Source organism: Arachis ipaensis, chromosome B9 (genome assembly GCF_059453495.1).
Source record: "Arachis ipaensis isolate K30076 ecotype BB chromosome B9, ASM5945349v1, whole genome shotgun sequence".
Classification (NCBI taxonomy): Eukaryota; Viridiplantae; Streptophyta; class Magnoliopsida; order Fabales; family Fabaceae; genus Arachis; species Arachis ipaensis.
The window spans coordinates 86,224,733-86,239,732 of record NC_142444.1 but is presented as its reverse complement, the minus strand read 5'-3'; the positions used below and the strand labels follow the sequence as shown (position 1 = coordinate 86,239,732).

The window sequence follows — 15,000 nt, the reverse complement described above, 5'->3', positions numbered from 1 at the left end:
GGTGAATTTTGGGTGGTTTGCTCACTCCTTAGCTCTTTGCTGCCTTGAGGTGGGGTATTTAATGTTTTCCCACTTCTTAACTGAACTGCTTGGCATTCTTCTGTTATTTGCCTTGACAGCTGCTGCTTTGTTTGCTTAAACTGTTCTTCCATATGTATATTAGCCATCCTTGTCTCTTGTAGTCTATCTTTGAATTCGGCTAACTGTTTTGTTAGAAAGTCCAATTGCTGATTGAATTCAGCAGCTTCTTTTACAGGACTAAGTTCAGCAGTTGCTGTTTTAACCTCTTCTTTCATGGAAGGGTCACTGCTTAGGTACAGATGCTGATTCCTGGCAACTGTATCAATGAGCTCTTGAGCCTCTTCAATTGTCTTTCTCATGTGGATAGATCCACCAGCTGAGTAATCTAGAGACATCTGAGCTCCTTCAGCAAGCCCATAATAGAAGATGTCTAACTGAACCCACTCTGAAAACATTTCAGAGGGGCATTTTCGTAGCATCTCTCTGTATCTCTCCCAGGCATCATAAAGAGATTCATTATCTCCTTGTTTAAAGCCTTGGATGTCCAGCCTTAGCTGTGTCATCCGTTTTGGAGGAAAGTATTGATTCAGGAATTTTTCTGTCAGCTGTTTCCATGTCCTTATGCTGGCCTTAGGTTGGTTATTTAACCACCTCTTAGCTTGGTCTTTTACAGCAAATGGAAACAGTAATAGTCTGTAGACATCTTGATCTATTTCTTTATCATGTACTGTGTCAGCAATCTGTAGAAACTGTGCCAGAAACTCTGTAGGTTCTTCTTGTGGAAGACCAGAATACTGGCAACTTTGCTGCACCATGATAATGAGCTGAGAATTCAACTCAAAGTTACTGACTCCAATGGAGGGTATGTGATGACAAGTCATCTTAGCCTATTTTAACTAGTCTTTTTCTTTTGTTTTCATTAGAATTATGCACTTTCTTGAGCTACAAGCAAGCCAATTAGATAGATTTTCATGTTTCCTTTGATTGAATCAACCATGTATGAATTCATGCTATTTCATGAGGTTTTATACTATAATTGTCACATATTATGAAAGAATGAATATCTCATGATTTTAAGCATAGCTTTGATGTGTTTGGTTGATTAATGATAGGTGAAGAAAGCTTGGAGAAAGGTTGAAGCAAGAAGGAATAGCTAGGAGTAAAGAGAAGACAATGGAATAAGTGAAATTGAACCAGGAAGCAAAAAGCTGGACCTAAAGTTAGCCTCAAACTTTTGCACAAACTTTTGGGTGAAAAGTTAGCCCCAACGTTAGCCCCTAACTTTTGGGCTAACGTTGGAACTTGAAAATCACTCCCTGGGTACCAAAAGTTTGCGCCAACGTTAGCCCCTAACTTTGAGGCTAACGTTGGCACATGAAAATCACCCCTGGGCACCAAAAGTTTGCGCCAACGTTAGCCCCTAACTTTGAGGCTAACGTTGGCATGAGAAAAACACTCCCTGGGCACCAAAAGTTTGCGCCAACGTTAGCCCCTAACTTTGAGGCTAACGTTGGCACATGAAAACTACAAGGGGAGGAGCAAAAGTTTGCGCCAACGTTAGCCCCTAACTTTTGGGCTAACGTTGGCGCCACAAGTGCACTAAGGAAGGCCAACGTTGGTGCAAAAGTTAGACCCCTAACTTTTGCACCAACGTGAGTATCAGCAAATTATGTTAGCTGATATGAAAAGTTGGACCAAAAGTTAGACCATAACTTTTGTTCCAACTTTTGGTCCAACTTTTGCAAAACTCCAACCCGGTTCAATTGGTTCACTTTGGTTCTTCTCCAAACTTCAAGAGCAATCAATCAAGGCCTCTTTCAACCCAATTCCACCAAGAGCAAAAGCCCAACTCAAGGCTTGAAGATCATTTGAAGAAAGTGTATAAATAGGATAGAATTCAAGTTCTTCGGAGAGCTTTTCTTTGGAATTTTCATAATAGTTTTCGGAGAGCTTTGGGTATTGAGTGATCTTTAATTTCTTTGTCTTGGGGAAGGAGAATTCACTTCTCTTCCTCTCAGTTTTATTGCTTTCAATTTCTATTACAATTGTCTTGGATCTTCGGTTGAAGAATTGAAGAAATTCTGTTTCAATCTCATCCTTGGATCTCTCTGTTTATTTACTGCTTAATTGAATTTCAGTTTGGGTTAATTGTTCTTCATCTACTTTCTTTGCAATTTACTTTTCCCTTGCAATTGTTCTTGTTGGATCAAGGAAGGTAGTGAGATCTAGACCTGGTTTTCTAGTCTCTGGACCCCTGAGATCTGAAATTCCAATTTACATTCTGTTTTTGCTTTTCATGTTCATTTACTTGTTTTGCTTCAGATCCGATTCAACCCAAACACACTTTTACTTTTCTATTTGATGCAATTTACTTTTCCTTGTTTAAATTCTGCAAATCCAATCCCCAATTCCCTTTACAATTCCAGCCGTTTACATTTCTTGCACTTTAAGATTCCGCAATTTACATTTCTTGCATTCTAAGTTTCTGCCATTTAATTTCTTGTTCTTTAAGATTCAGCACTTTAATTCCCTGTTCTCTTTAATTCCATGCAATTTAATTTCTGCAAATCACAAAACACTCAACCAAATCTTGATTCGCTTGACTAAATTAACCACTAAGCTAAAATTGCTCAATCCTTCAATCCCTGTGGGATCGACCTCACTCCCGTGAGTTTTTATTACTTGATGCGACCCGGTACACTTGCCGGTTAGATTTGTATGTTTTGGGAGAAATTCATTTTTCCACCAAAATACTCATCAAGTTTTTGGCGCCGTTGCCGGGGATTGATTAGATTGACAATGATTAAGTGAGGTGGTGATCTAGATCAAGCACTTTCTCTTTATTTTTATCTAATTTCGACTAACCCACTAACTGTTTGAATTTTTGCCTGAGATGACTGAAACTTCGCTTTAGCAACAAAGTGAAGTTTTCCGAGAAATTTCTGGCTCTATGCAATGCTCTTGCTTACACAAGAGAAGCAATTTCTGCCACTAATCTCCCAAGTCCATCAACTGTTTGATACTTTGTGCCAGCTAACCTTCTGAATCACATTCTGAGCTTGAAAATATTCAATCATCACTTGAATTTTTGTGACTGTGCAGATCATGGAGGGGAACTCAACAAATTCTAGCAATCATGAGAGTAATATCCCCACCTTGGATGATAATGTAACCCATAGTTCGAAGCAACTATCCATAGCCATGAATGATGTTGCCCAATGGTTTGAAGCTTTTCCACAAGGAAGCATTATCGGATGGGAAGAACTGATGAATAGACTCCTAGTCAAATTGAACCCATCACAAAGAATTGTTAAGCCAAAGGCAGAAGTGCATCCATTCACACAAGAGAAAGAAATTGAAGGTGCTCGTGCAGTAATAAGCCAAAACAAGCAGATACATCAGCAGACTCTACAACAACTGGACATGATGGCTAGGAAAATCACTGAGTTGAGACATGCTGTAATACATACATACAACCTGACTCAAAGCTCATATGGGAGTAATCAAGCTGCACACAGTTTTGGGGTCATTAACCATGAGCAACAGAGTTATGAGCAACTACAATCTCCAAGCAATCACTCTAGCATGCTCCAACACAGGCCTCAGAATGATGTGTACAATCCACCTTGGAGAACTCATTCTAATGGGAGGGGGGTTGAGAACCAAAACCAAAAACCAAGGGACTTCAACTGCAACAATCCCAGCTTCAAAAACCAATTTAAAACACACCCCCACAACAACAATCACACACACTTCCAACCCCGTCCTACCTCACCATTCGCTCAAAATGACCTTCATCAACCACCACAATTGACACAGCCACAACCACTTCCAACCTTTCAAAGAATCTATATTCTAGAAATGCTGATGGAGAGGTCCATAAAAATTCAAGAAATGATGGTAATAGAGCGAGAAGAAATAAAGAAACATCAAGAGATGATAAGCAAGAACCAGGAGGCTTCACTCAGAAGACTTGAAAGGCAGATGGAACAACTTGTTCAAAACCTTGCTGAATTGAGTGAGAAGGAGGGGACTCTGAACCCAAAGAGCCATGAAAAGGATGCTGTGTTGAAAGAGAAGGGAGTCATGGAGGAAAGTAAGAGGGCTATGGAAAGAGAAACAGAGGGAAGGAAGCCCATAGCGAGAGGACGAAACCTAAGGCAACAGAAGCCTCAACTTCCATGAGCACAGAGTGAAGGATGTCAAGCTAGTGACAATAAAAGAGCGCTTGTTGGGAGGCAACCCAACCGGAGGTAACTATCTTTTCATATCTATTTTAATAAAAAGGTTAATTAGTTCTATCTATAATGCAAGAAGCTAAGTTTGGCGTTGCACACCAAAACAATCTAAAGGAGAATGCAGGATTCTAAGTTTGGTGTTTCACCAAAATCCCATTATAAAACACATTCTCACTTTCTGCATAATGCTAGCTTCAAGCATGTTGGATGAACTATTTAACTCTTCTGCTGTTTCCTAGTTTTCAGTTTTATTGCTTTTGAAAAAGAAAAAAAAAGAAAAAGAGTTTCACACATGGTTAATTCAATGCATGGGAACCATTGGCAAGGTACTAAGTTTGGTGTTCCCACACCAAAGTAAGTTCAAAAGCCCACAAATAAATCATGCAAGCTAACCATTGTTTCTAAGTGCTTGGGGAACAAGCAACTTTCAATATCACTGCAGAGCATCATACAAGCTTTTGGAAAAATTAAGCATCATCAATCAAGGAGATAAAAGAGGAATGTAAAGATTGGCAATGATGATGAGGAAGAGGAAAGCAAGCGAACTCCAAAAGGTTGTATTGTTCAGTGATTATTTTGTATCAGATGCTGCTAAATTGAAAGTTACATAATACCCCTGCCTGCCTGCATAGCATAGTTTTTCTGTAATTCAATAACTAAGATGCTTGATTATTCACAACATTTTTCTCTTCAAAACTTGTTTGCACTCAATGTTCAAAAAATTGCATCACATGAAAGTTCTTTGAAAAGAAGGATTGAGGAATTAAACAATTTTGAGGCAAGCAAAAGATTAGGAGAAGTGGTGGTTCTAGTTGTATGAATGTGTATTGAGGTTGCATGCTTGTGAAAACTTGCATGGGAGCTCATAGGCAGGACATGAAGTTCAAAGAAGTATTGTGGAGATTCTCAAAAATCCATTGATCCAAGAAGCAGCAAATAAAACAAAAGAAAGAAAAGAAAATACAAAGACAAAAAGAACATGGCCCAAGGCTCTGAGCATCAATTACTAGGCAGAAAAGAAAGAAGAAACAATGGCTCAAAGAGTTGTTAGCCAAGTAAAATGCTTGTGGTTGAGCTGTGTCAAGGAATGAGGCTTGAGCAAGTAAATCCTTAGGGGTGCTTTAACACCTAATACCTTAAAACCAACTGGTTTAGGAGTATTGATTGAAAGCTTATCTAAAGAGCCGCTTTGAGACATGACACTTAGAGTCAAGGCCAAAGCAAAGAAACTATAAGCTGCTTCAAGGTGACTACATGTAAAGAGATCTCCATGATACCATTTGGATGAAAATCCTAAGACCTAAGACTCCCAATATGTGAAGACTAGTGAGCACTGAAGCCCTTGCATGAGCATATGATTTAGAGTTCACCCCACTGACACTTGATCACTTCACTCACTGGACTTTACAAGTTATTCTTCAATCCATCTTAATTGAAAGAACCTTGGAGCATAAATTTATTTCTTGCTTGAGGACAAGCAAGCTTTAAGTTTGGTGTTGTGATGACAAGTCATCTTAGCCTATTTTAACTAGTCTTTTTCTTTTGTTTTCATTAGAATTATGCACTTTCTTGAGCTACAAGCAAGCCAATTAGATAGATTTTCATGTTTCCTTTGATTGAATCAACCATGTATGAATTCATGCTATTTCATGAGGTTTTATACTATAATTGTCACATATTATAAAAGAATGTATATCTCATGATTTTAAGCATAGCTTTGATGTGTTTGGTTGATTAATGATAGGTGAAGAAAGCTTGGAGAAAGGTTGAAGCAAGAAGGAATAGCTAGGAGTAAAGAGAAGACAATGGAATAAGTGAAATTGAACCAGGAAGCAAAAAGTTGGACCTAAAGTTAGCCTCAAACTTTTGCACAAACTTTTGGGTGAAAAGTGAGCCCCAACGTTAGCCCCTAACTTTTGGGCTAACGTTGGAACTTGAAAATCACTCCCTGGGTACCAAAAGTTTGCGCCAACGTTAGCCCCTAACTTTGAGGCTAACGTTGGCACATGAAAATCACCCCTGGGCACCAAAAGTTTGCGCCAACGTTAGCCCCTAACTTTGAGGCTAACGTTGGCATGAGAAAAACACTCCCTGGGCACCAAAAGTTTGCGCCAACGTTAGCCCCTAACTTTGAGGCTAACGTTGGCACATGAAAACTACAAGGGGAGGAGCAAAAGTTTGCGCCAACGTTAGCCCCTAACTTTTGGGCTAACGTTGGCGCCACAAGTGCACTAAGGAAGGCCAACGTTGGTGCAAAAGTTAGACCCCTAACTTTTGCACCAACGTGAGTATCAGCAAATTATGTTAGCTGATATGAAAAGTTGGACCAAAAGTTAGACCCTAACTTTTGCTCCAACTTTTGGTCCAACTTTTGCAAAACTCCAACCCGGTTCAATTGGTTCACTTTGGTTCTTCTCCAAACTTCAAGAGCAATCAATCAAGGCCTCTTTCAACCCAATTCCACCAAGAGCAAAAGCCCAACTCAAGGCTTGAAGATCATTTGAAGAAAGTGTATAAATAGGATAGAATTCAAGTTCTTCGGAGAGCTTTTCTTTGGAATTTTCATAATAGTTTTCGGAGAGCTTTGGGTATTGAGTGATCTTTAATTTCTTTGTCTTGGGGAAGGAGAATTCACTTCTCTTCCTCTCAGTTTTATTGCTTTCAATTTCTATTACAATTGTCTTGGATCTTCGGTTGAAGAATTGAAGAAATTCTGTTTCAATCTCATCCTTGGATCTCTCTGTTTATTTACTGCTTAATTGAATTTCAGTTTGGGTTAATTGTTCTTCATCTACTTTCTTTGCAATTTACTTTTCCCTTGCAATTGTTCTTGTTGGATCAAGGAAGGTAGTGAGATCTAGACCTGGTTTTCTAGTCTCTGGACCCCTGAGATCTGAAATTCCAATTTACATTCTGTTTTTGCTTTTCATGTTCATTTACTTGTTCTGCTTCAGATCCGATTCAACCCAAACACTCTTTTACTTTTCTATTTGATGCAACTTACTTTTCCTTGTTTAAATTCTGCAAATCCAATCCCCAATTCCCTTTACAATTCCAGCCGTTTACATTTCTTGCACTTTAAGATTCCGCAATTTACATTTCTTGCATTCTAAGTTTCTGCCATTTAATTTCTTGTTCTTTAAGATTCAGCACTTTAATTCCCTGTTCTCTTTAATTCCATGCAATTTAATTTCTGCAAATCACAAAACACTCAACCAAATCTTGATTCGCTTGACTAAATTAACCACTAAGCTAAAATTGCTCAATCCTTCAATCCCTGTGGGATCGACCTCACTCCCGTGAGTTTTTATTACTTGATGCGACCCGGTACACTTGCCGGTTAGATTTGTGTATTTTGGGAGAAATTCATTTTTCTACCAAAATACTCATCAGTATGCAGATGCTACTCCCATATGAAGCAGTAGAGGGGTTAGAATATGACCCCAGAGTCCTCCTGGACTGTTCATTTCGACTTAGATCCATGATGGAGAAAGGAAGATGATGTAAAATAGGGAAAATATTTTATTTATTTATTTATTTATTTCAAAAATAAAATAAATTAATAAAATAAATAAAAATAGGTGAAGATTTTCAGAAAAATGAAGGGAGAGAAAGTGGTAAGGAAGTTTTGAAAAAGATATGATTTGGAAGAGATTTTAAATTTTGAAAAAAAATCTGAATTTTTTTTTAAAAATAATTTTTGAAAATTTGTTTTAAAATTAGAGAGAAAAGATATTTTTGAATTTAGTGAGGAAAGAGAAAAACAATAAAATAGCGCAAGATTTAAAATTTTTAGATCTAATGCTCCTTGTTTTCGAAAAATCTGGAGGGGAAACACCAAGGAACACCAAACTTAAAATTTTAAGATCAAGACACAAGGAAAACTCAAGAACACTTTGAAGACTCAAAAGAACACAAGAACATGAAGAAGGAACAACAAACTTAAAATTTTCGAAAATCAAAGGGAAATCAACTAGAAAACACCAAACTTAAAGTTTGGCACAAAATTTAATAGAGAAAATATTATTTTTGAAAAAGATTTTAAAAAGAGTGCACCAAACTGCCACGGACTTAGACCAACGCTCTAGCCAATTGGGCAGTAAATGTAACACTTGTTTTGAAGAAGGATATTTTTAACTAAGAACAATAATAAGAGACTCGAAACCAAAAAATAAAAATTTCCTAATCTAAGCAACAAAATAAACCGTCAGTTGTTCAAACACGAACAATCCCTGGCAACGGCGCCAAAAACTTGGTGCACGAATTGAGAATCACACTTTTCACAACTCGTACCACTAACCAGCAAGTGCACTGGGTCGTCCAAGTAATACCTTACATGAGTAAGGGTCGAATCCCACGGAGATTGTTGGTTTGAAGTAATCTATGGTTATCTTGCAATTCTTAGTCAGGAAGTCAATTGTATTTATCAGTTGAATTGCGAATAAACAAGAGAGCATGGGTTAAAAGTTACTTGTTATGCAGTAATGGAGAATATGTTGGAGTTTTGGAGATGCTTTGTCTTCTGAATCTCTGCTTTCCTTTGTCCTCTGATTCACGCACGCACGTCCTTCTATGGCAAGCTGTGTGTTGGGGCATCACCATTGTCAATGGTTACATCCCCTCCTCTTGCGAAAATGGTCCAAATGCTCTGTCACAGCACGGCTAATCATCTGAGGTTCCCGATCATGCTGGAATAGGATTCACCCTCCTTTTGCGTCTGTCACTACGCCCAGCACTCGCGAGTTTGAAGCTCGTCACAGTCATTCAATCCCTGAATCCTACTCGGAATACCACAGACAAGGTTTAGACTTTCCGGATTCTCATGAATGCCGCCATCAGTCTAGCTTATACCACGGAGATTCTGATTAAGGAATCTAAGAGATATTCATTCAATCTGATGTAGAACGGAGGTGATTGTCAGACACACGTTCATGGATTGAGGAAGGTGATGAGTGTCACTGATCATCACCTTCTCCATAGTTAGGCGCGAATGGATATCTTAGATAGGAACACGCATGTTTGAATGGAAAACAGAAATACTTGCATTAATTCATCGAGACACAGCAGAGCTCCTCACCCCCAACAATGGAGTTTAAAGACTCATGCCGTCAAAGAATACAAAGTTCAGATCTAAAAATGTCATGAGATCCAAAGTAATTCTCTAAAAGTTGTTTAAATACTAAACTAGTAGCCTAGGTTTACAAAAAATGAGTAAACTATGATGGGTGGTGCTGAGATCCACTTCTGGGGCCCACTTGGTGTGTGCTGGGGCTGAGACTTAAACAATTCACGTGCATAAGGCTGTTTTGGGCGTTCAACGCCAGGTTTGGATCCATTTCTGGCGTTGAACTCCAACTTTTAATCCTTTTCTGGCGCTGGACGCCGGAATTGGGCAGAGAACTGGCGTTGAACGCCAGTTTATGTCATCTATCCTTGAGCAAAGTATGGACTATTATATTTTGCTGGAAAGCCCTGGATGTCTACTTTCCAACGCAATTGGAAGCACGCCATTTTGAGTTCTGTAGATCCAGAAAATCCACTTTGAGTGCAGGGAGGTCAAAATCCAACAGCATCAGCAATCCTTTTTTAGTCTGAATCAGATTTTTGCTCAGCTCCCACAATTTCAGCCAGAAAAATACCTGAAATCACAGAAAAACACACAACTCATAGTAAAGTCCAGAAATATGAATTTTTCCTAAAAACTAATGGAAATAAACTAAAAACTAACTAGAATATACTAAAAACTATATGAAATTAACCCCAAAAAGCATATAAAATATCCGCTCATCACAACACCAAACTTAAACTGTTGCTTGTCCTCAAGCAACTAGACAAATAAAATAGAAGACTAATAGGTTGAGAAGCAATAATATCTCAGAGTTTTTTGAGTGAAGCTCAGATTCTAATTAGATGAGCTGGGCTAGTAGCTTTTTGTTTCCAAATTGCTGGTGAGCTGCATTGTTGTTGGAGTTGTAATGTCTCTGGTCTTGGTTTTGATCTTGCTCACTTCCCCACCCAAAGTTTGGGTGGTTTCTCCATCCAGGGTTGTAAGTCTTGGAGTATGGATCATAGTTTTTCCTTGGTGAATTCCCAATGTAATTGGCTTGCTCCTGACTCCCCTCTGCTTCTTCATTCACTCCTTCTTGTGTTGTTGATGAAGTGGAGATTTCTGCTACTTGGTTCCTCTCCATCTTCTTGGTGAGGTCAGCCAGCTGCTGGATAATGAGCTTGTTTTGGGCCAACAGAGCATCTACATTGTTTAGCTCCATCACTCCTCTTGTGTTCCCTCTTTCGGAAGCATAGAAGTAGTCGTTTTCTGCTACTATTTCAATAACATCTATGGCTTCCTCAATGGTCTTCTTCTTGTTCAAGGATCCTCCAGATGAATGGTCTACTGCCTTCTTTGACTCATAAGAGAGCCCTTCATAGAAAATGTGCAGCTGGACCCATTCGTTGAACATGTCAGGTGGACACCTCCTTGTTAAGTCCTTGAACCTCACCCATGCTTCATACAGAGTCTCACCATCTTGTTGCCTGAAAGTTTGAACCTCAGCTCTCAGCCTATTGATTCGTTGAGGAGGGTAGAATCTTGCTAAGAATTTGTTCACCACATCCTCCCAAGTTTTTAAGCTCTCCCTTGGGAAGGATTCCAGCCACTTGGCTGCCTTGTCCCTGAGTGAGAAGGGAAATAAGAGCAGTCTATAGGCGTCAGGATGAACACCATTAGATTTCATTGTGTCACATATTCTCAGGAAGGTAGTCAAATGTTGATTGGGGTCTTCTTGAACACCTCCTCCAAACGAACAGTTGTTCTGAACAAGGGTGATGAGCTGTGGTTTAAGTTCAAAGTTGTTGGCATGGATTGTTGGCTTTTGGATGCTACTTCCACAATTGCCTAGGTTTGGATTGATATAAGAGCCCAAAACTCTTCTATCCTCCCCAGCATGATTTGCTCCACCTCCTCTGCCATGGTTGTGAGTCTCTTCTTCATGATGATTTTCCATGTTTTCTTCCATGTTTGGTTCAAAGTATTCCTCAAAGTGTTCCTCCTCTTCTTCAGCACCAACTACACGTTTTTCTTTTGCCTCCCTCCTTAGTCTAAGGAAGGTTCTCTCAGGTTCAGAATCAAAGGAAGTTGAAGCCCCGCTTCTTCTCCCTGTCATACAACCAACAAGTACAAGCAAAGGAAATAGGTGCAGACAGTATTTGTGTCAGAATTGCTGTTAGTTGTGGGTGATGCAATATATCAAACAGTTAGTGGGTTAGCAAACAGAAATTATAGAAGGGGAAGGGAAGAAGTTTAACTAAAACAAAAAGTAAATCACTCAAACAGAAAATAAAATTCACAAAATAAAAATGCTCAATCTAGTGATCTTCCAATTTAATCATTGTTGATGCACAATCAATCCCTGGCAACGGTGCCATAAACTTGATGCGCGAAAAACTTGTCTCTCAACAAATCTCCCTTCGGCAAGTGTACCGAAGTTGTCGTCAAGTAAAAACTCACAATAGAGTGAGGTCGAATCCCAGTGGGATTGATTGATCAAGCAACTTTAATTAGAAGAATGTTCTAGTTGAGCGAATCCAGAATTTGGGTTGAGAGTTGCCAAAAATAAAATGGCGGGAATGTAAATAACAGAAAAGTAAATGTTAGAATTAAAGGACTGGAAGTAAATGACTGAAAATAAATTGCAGAATTGTAAATGGGAATGGGGGATTTGCTTATAAAAGTAAATGGCAGTAATTAAAGAGAATGGGTAAGATCAGAGATGGGGAGTTCATTGGGCTTAGGAGATGTTGCAATTCTCCGGATCAAGTTCATTTTCATCTCTTCCTCAATCAATGCACTCATTGATCTCCTTGGCAATCTTAAGTGATTCAATTATAATTTCTTGCAATTCAATCTCTCAAATCTTGATCAATAGCCAATTCCTTGGTCAATTGCTCATGAGAAGAGATGAAGTATGGTCACTGATTATACCACATGCATTTCCCAAACCAAGTATTGAGAGGGTTATAGTCACATACCCATCCAAACCCAATTTGGTCCAGCATGAGAAAGCATTTCTAGCTTGATCTCTTCATTCCTCTTTCAAGGTTCAAAAGAGATCAAAGTTTGAATAGCTTCTCTTCCAAGATAACTACTCAATTGGATGAAGATCGAAAGCTTTCAAGTAAAATCAAGAGGAAAGATAGAAGAAGAATAATGAAAATTAGTATTGATCCATCAAATTACAACAGAGCTCCCTAACCCAATGAAAGGGGTTTAGTTGTTCATAGCTCTTGAAAATGAAAACAAAGATGGAGAATACATCATAAAACTAGAAATTGCAAAGAAAGTAAAATACAGAGAGTAGTTCTCTTCTTCCCAGCCTCCTGAACTCCTTTACAATTCAAAGCTACTCCTATATATACTACTCTTCTCAACTTCTAGTTTACTCTTCAAGTCTTGGGCCTTTGGATCTTGAGTTTGAAGCAGTTCTTTTCTTTATTTGGGCTTGGCTTTACTTGCAGAGAGATAGTGCTAAGTGGGCAGAGACTTCAGCTCAGGACGTCAGGGGTGTTAATATTTAGTGAGAGTATAAGTTCGAGAACGTTAGTGACACTTAACATTGTCACTAACGTTCCAATGCACCCCTTTGCCTCACGTTAAAACCCACGTTAACTAGGTTAACGTGGCTTTTAATGTTGCCTTGTTAACCTTCGAGAACGTTAGTGACACTCAACATTGTCACTAACGTTCCAGTGTGCCCCTTTTTGCTTCACGTTAAAGCTCACGATAACTAGGTTAACGTGGCTTCTAACGTGGCCCTTGCCATCTTTCGAGAATGTTAGTGACATTCAACATTGTCACTAACGTTCCAATGTGCCCCTAGGTCTCACGTTAGAGTCCACGTTAACTAGGTTAACGTGGCTTCTAACGTGGCCATCTTTAGCCATCCCAACGTTAGTGACAATGTTGAGTGTCACTAACGTTGGCTCATCCTTCATTCCTCATCGTTAGCTTCCACGTTAACCAAGTTAACGTGGAAGTTAACGTGACTCTTGGGGGTTGTGTGGTTGCTTCAACGTTAGTGACAATGTTGAGTGTCACTAACGTTGTCGACAACTCTTCATCCTTTACATTAGTTCCCACGTTAACCAAGTTAACGTGGGAGTTAACGTGGTACCTTGCACCATAGGCCAACGTTAGTGACAATGTTGAGTGTCACTAACGTTGGCTTCTCTTCCCCCCTTAACGTTAGAGGCGGCTTCTAACGTGGCCACTTATGAGTAATTGCCAACGTTAGTGACAATGTTAAGTGTCACTAACATTGGCTCAACTTCTCTTCTCCACGTTAGAGTTCACGTGACTCTCTAACATGGGCATTGATGGCTTTTTGAGAGTGTTATTGGCAATCACTTTTCTCAATAATCTTGCAAGTTACCTCCCCTTTTCCTGCTTCCTTTTGGTCCTGAAATCAAGCAATAAAGTGCATCAAAGCTCTAGTCCAAGTCATGAGTAATGCAACATAATATTTGTCACTAAACTTATGCAAAATCCTCATGAAATTATGTAAAATGCACAATGTATGCTTGAGTCAAGGCATAAGTGAATTTCTATCCAAAACTAGCTTATTTCCTAAAGAAATGCATGAAACTAACCTAAAAACAGTAAAGAAAAGGTCAGTGAAACTGGCCAAGATGCCCTGGCATCAAAGCATCCACTGGGTATTGAACGCCAGTAAGGATAGCCATCTGGGCGTTAAACGCCAGAAAGAAGCATCTTCTGGGCGTTGAACGCCAGAAAGAAGCTCCTTCTGGGTGTTTAACGCCAGATTTACAGCGTCCTAGGCGTTCAGAAAAACGCCCAGTGACAAAGGAGTTCCTGGCGTTCAACGCCAGAAAGAAGCAACAGCTGGGCGTTGAACGCCCAGGAGAAGCAGCAGTTGGGCGTTGAACGCCCAAAACATGCAGCATTTGGGCGTTCAAAAGCCAGGATGGTGGGGAGTAGGTAATTTCGTTTTTACTTCATATTTTTCATTTTAATTTTAATTTTCATGTTTCAATTCATGATTTCTTGCATAAACATGTTACAAACCCTGATTTCTAAAATCCCTAATTTCTAAAAACCCTACTTTAAAAATATCAAATGTATCTTAATCCATAAGCACAAATACTTTTTTCAATCCAATTCAATTCTTTTTCAAAATTTTCAAAACAAATCTATCTCTTTTCATTCAAAAATCTTTTCAACTAATCAATATCTTTTTCAAATATCTTTCACATCTTCTCAATTTTAAATTATATCTTTTCTTATCATACTTATTTCTTTTTAAATCATATCTTCTATCTTATCTTTCTCCTTATTTTCGAAAACCCACCCCCCTTCCCTTTTAAAAACACATTCGGCCTCCCTCCTCTCATCCACCATTCAACACTAGCTCTCCTTCTATTCCCTCTCCTTTCTTTTCTTTTGCTTGAGGACAAGTAAACCTCTAAGTTTGGTGTGTTTATTCGTGATCACTAAATCATACCCACTAAGATCATGGCTCTCAAAGGAAAACAACCCACTCAAGAGGCAAGAAAGAGAGTATTCCAAAACCACTTTGGAATCAAGGGAGGTTCTTAACCAAAGAACATTCAGACCATTACTACAAAATAATGGGTCAAAGATTAGTGATCCCGGAAGTCAAGTTCGATCTGAAAGAAGATGAATATCCGGAGATCCAAGAGCAGATTCGAAACATGAACTGGGAAG

At 39.0% G+C, this 15,000-nt stretch overlaps 1 non-coding gene across 1 annotated transcript; it reads left to right on the top strand.

Moving 5' to 3' along the window:
- The first annotated feature begins 10,718 nt into the window (after positions 1-10,718).
- Positions 10,719-10,822, top strand: LOC148545320 (small nucleolar RNA R71). The gene has a single exon (XR_015902036.1). It is a non-coding gene; the product is annotated as a small nucleolar RNA R71 (small nucleolar RNA).
- The last annotated feature ends 4,178 nt before the right edge of the window (positions 10,823-15,000 follow it).